Raw genomic sequence first — 4,626 nt, 5'->3', positions numbered from 1 at the left:
GGGCATGACCTACCCTTCTGACCTGGGACATAACTTCCAAAAGGGAAGCACAAACTCTAGGAACAATGTGGGCATTGGAGCAGCATTTCTGCGGCGACAAGAATATCACCATCCATTGATTGGGCACCAACAGGCAGCGTGCATCCAAATGCCCACAGGGATTCTGTCTGATTGATGTCATTATTTCCTTTATAGAGGAAGAGTCTGTGGCTCACAAAGGTTAAAGGCTGAGGTCACATGGTTGCCACATTAGAGAGGTTAAAGCTCTAGGCTGACTCCTTCCACAACCATCTCCCATCTGTCATGACAGATAGAATCTCAAACACACACCTTTATACAGAATCTCTGTTTCTGCTTCCCATCCTCCCACCTCTTATAACTTCTCTCTTTCCATAACTTCTCCCTGCCAGCTCATAAGCACAGACATATCTCCAGTCTTCAAACAAAGCAATGATACAAGCGTTTCCCTCGTCCCCCTGCTCTCCTTCCTTCTCTTCACACCCACAGGGTTCCATTTCCACATCTCCATTCACTTTTCCCCAAGCCATCACACTCCATGGAAATCACTCTGGGTAAGATCCCAAGGGCCCTCACAAAAACAAGTCGTGGATTGTCCTTGTGGCAGGTGGCACTCCCACACACCCGGTCCCTCTGTGCTGTGGCACCTGCTCTCTTAGTTGTCCCCTTCAGCAATGCATTCCTCATCTTTTCTTCTCCACAGTATCTTGGGCATCTCCTCTAAGGTCTAGCCGCAACTTCATCTGGATAACTCTTGCTGAACATTTGTGACTCTTGAATCGCTCCTCCTGGTTCTAACCTTGGGGTTGAGGTTCAAAGTCCTTTGTCTCAGTGAGTAGCATTGTCTTTCTGAGAACTCACCCAGCAACCCAATGGGAAATGGAGATCTCTGTCACCTCAATAGTACCCTCCATACGCCATATTCCCTGCATCGCGTCAGGTCATAGCCTGCAGACCCCAAATATCTCTTGCCTCAGGTCCCTCTTTTTCTTGCCTGCCACCATTTTCTGAGTTCGGCCCTAAGTGCACTGCAGTTAGAATGTTCTTTCTCATATGAAAAGCAGGTTATCATCATATTGATTTGTAGCTCCCTCTTCTCCCCACCCCTACCTCCACAAACCCTGTACTCTGCTTAGGGAAAAAATCCCCTGCAGATCTCAGCTTTTTTTTTTTTTTTTTACCTATTTTTCCACCTGCCTGAAAGGCCTTGCCTTTTGCTCCCCCACCCCCACCCCCGTTCCCCCCTCCAAGTCTCATACCTCCCCAGAATCTCTCATCCTTCCTTCAAGAGCTTTCCCAGCATTCTCAGCTGGGCTGGGCTGTCCTGCTCTCTGCTGTCCAGGCCATCTGGCAAGTCCCTACCACCTGCTAGCCATGCTTGTGCACAGGCCCTCTGCTGCCCTGAGACGCAGAAGCCTGTCCAGTCCATGTGCCTCTACATTTATATTCTCAGCACAGCACTCGATACACGGCCTGGTAGAGTAGATATGGCGGAATAATAACACAGAGGACACGTCTTTGGGGTGAACTACTCAACTTGAACCCCAGCTAAAATTTACAGAAGCGTACAGCCCAGCCTTGCAGATAAAATTGAACCACTTCTTCATCTACTCAGACTTCATGGGCCAAGCACCTTGTGGGGCCAGGAACTATGTCCTGGCTACTAGATTTCAAGAAGAATGAGACACTGTTCTAGCTAGAGGTTCAAAATCCTAAGAAAAATCATCTCTGACTCCTCATGAACAGGTGTCGTGGCTTCTCTATCCTGTCTTTATGGGGGGTGTGATGGGGGAGTCTCTCTCGCACCCCTAGATGCTGAGCCTGGGGTGAGAACCAGGAGGCCTTTACTGAAGGAAGGGAGCAGACATGCAAGGAGTGACACTGAAAAAGATGCGTTGTATACAAAAACTGGCATGTTCAACAGAAATCCCTTTGTACAAGTTTAACAATAAATTTCGAATGATATTTTTTAAAAAGAGGGGTACCAGGAACTGGTGGTTCATACCTGTTAACCTAGTTACTCAAGAGACTGAGAGATCTGAGGACCATGGTTCAAAGCCAACCCAGGTAGGAAAGGCTGTGAGAATCTTCAATGGATCACAAAAATGCTGCAACTGAAACTGTGGTCCAAGTGGCACAGTGCCCAGCCTTGAGTGAAAAAGCTAAGGGGCATCTTCCAGGCCCCAAGGTAAAGTCCTTGTACTGGTATATACACACATGAAGATGACTACAATGATGAAGAAGAGGAGGAGGAGGAGGAGGGGGAGAAGGGGGAAGGGGAGGAAGAAGAAGGGGAGGAGGGGGGGAGGGACAGGAAGGGGAGGGGAAGAGGGAGGAGGAGGAAGAAGAGGAAGGGGAGAGGAAGAAGAGGGAGGAGAAGGATGAGGAAGAAGAGGAGAAGAGGAGGAGGAGAGGAGGAGGAAGAAGAGGAAGGGGAAGAAGAGGAGGAGGAGGAGGGTGACTACAATGAGGAGGGGGAAATGAGTTACTAGGCCTGGGCCTTGGGATGTGGTTGGTAACACCACCAAATCCCACTTGTAGCTGGGAATCATGACTTTTAACAGACTGCTAGGGACTGTGGAGACACATTTGAAGCTTTGTACCCTAAGCTGCTATGTAATCACTCCCAGCTTGCACTTGTATTTGTACTCAGCACCTGCATCTCTAGCTCTATGTATATACCTGTACCTGTGTGGAAGTTATGGTGAGCAGTTCTGACTAGACAGAGGAAGTAAAAGATGCACAAGGATCATGAGTTAAGAAGTTTAAAGTTTACCAGGAAAGTTAACAGAGGAACACGAAAAACCAAAATGCAGTAAATTCCAGAATGAGTGTGGAATAGCATCTATAAGAAGGCAATGTATTTATGTATTTCAGTTATAATCTCCTGTTTGGGGCCAGCAAGTGGCCTGGTTGGAGTGTAACACTAAATAGCACCAAGTTATTTACCTGGGGCAGCTCCCCTCACTCCCTAGATGTCCAAACGGATCTCCATTGTGCATATGGTGGGGGAGGGGGCTCCTGTCAGGGATCTGCCCATTTCCTAAGCCCAGATATCTGCTCTAATTTCGATTTCCTGTGATGGGGTAAAGGAGTGTGTGTGTGACTTTAAGATGTCCCAAGCTTTACAAAGTAAGTCAATGTGACTATTTCTGAGTTTGTAGAGAAGTTGATTCCTCCAGTGCAAGATTACTGACTAAAATCATAAAGCAGAAAACACAAGGTTTTAGTCCGAGTTTCGTTTTGTTTTTTAAAGGATCCCTTGCTTTCAGAAGATAAGCAAGTGGGCATGGGTGTTAGTGAGCAACATCAAAGCATCCGAGTTAGACACACAAATACACACGCCGCGTAGTGAGTGCGGATACCCTCTTTCCTACGTGCGGTGTGGAAAATCAGGCCAGAACGATCCTGCAGAAACTTCCTGATGAGAACAACCTAGCAGCCCTTCCCCAGCTGGCAGCCCCAGGACCGCCAAATCCTAGCCGGGCTCCAGAGCCTCCCCAGCGCCTCCTCGGATGCCAGAGCCTGCGCCGCAGCCGATCCGAAGGAGCTCGGCGTCCCACCGGCCAGGGACGCGGCTGGGTCGGGTCAGGGGACAGTCCCTCCACCCAGCCCCATCTGGCAAGAAAGGCTCCAGATTCACAACCTTGTGGTCACGTGTGAGACATTTACGCCTTTGGCCCCTCGGTGCTAGCCACCCTCCCCCGCAGCCCCGCAGCCCAGCAGCCAGGCGTCCCGGTGATGCATTCATTCTTCTCGGCGGGTGACCAAGTCTGCACTCCCCCCCCCGTGTGTCGGGGTGGGGGTGGGTGGGCTCGGGAAAGGGGTGCCATCATGGCTTCTTTGTTGTCTCCTAGGTTGAACTCGGCTTTACGGAATTCTCCAACCCCTACCCCCACCCCAGCCTGAGCCTCCCCCGCCCCCCAACACGGGCAGCAGCTGCTCTGCGCTTGGGAAAAGCGAAGTGCTTCCCCTGTATTATCATGGCTAAGTCTCCCTAAACCTCTGTTACTGCTTTTTTTTTTTAAAACAAGAATAACTTAGGAACGATTACCATGTAATAATATAGTAATATGCCACGCACTACAATTCCTAAGAGGCAAGTTAGCCAATTATCTAGTGTGTGGTCGTGAACGGACTTCTTAATCGCCTCCGGACTCAGTTTCCCTGGCGGGCAAAACAACACTAAGATAAGGCTTTTGTGAAGATTAAGTGAACTAATGCAGGGAAACCACCCAACAGACTTGTTCCTCGAAAACTCAGCCTTAGAAAAAAGAGATCCTTTCCATCCCTCGGGGTGGGGGTGGGGGAAGGACCCTGGGATTGGGTCCAGATCGCCCAGGGCGCGGATGGGCTCCAAGTCGCGCGGGTTCCGGGCCAGGCCGCAGGTGAGGTGCACCTGCAGGGGCGGGGCGGGGGGGGGCGCTCGGCTGCAGCCCCGGAGCAGCCTCGGAGGGTCGAGGGACCCCCACAAGTTGGGGAAGTCTGTCTCGTTAGGGTCCAGAGGGTGCCAAGGCCCGGGGAAGGTGCGGGGAGGACTGAGCCCCTCCTAAAGCTTTACGGACGACACCTGCGCCCCAGGGCTGGGGGTCCAGCGGAGCCCGGCTC

The sequence above is a fragment of the Dipodomys ordii genome, unplaced genomic scaffold, assembly GCF_000151885.1.
Source record: "Dipodomys ordii isolate 6190 unplaced genomic scaffold, Dord_2.0 Scaffold56, whole genome shotgun sequence".
Taxonomy (NCBI): domain Eukaryota; kingdom Metazoa; phylum Chordata; class Mammalia; order Rodentia; family Heteromyidae; genus Dipodomys; species Dipodomys ordii.
This window is presented reverse-complemented; position numbering follows the sequence as displayed.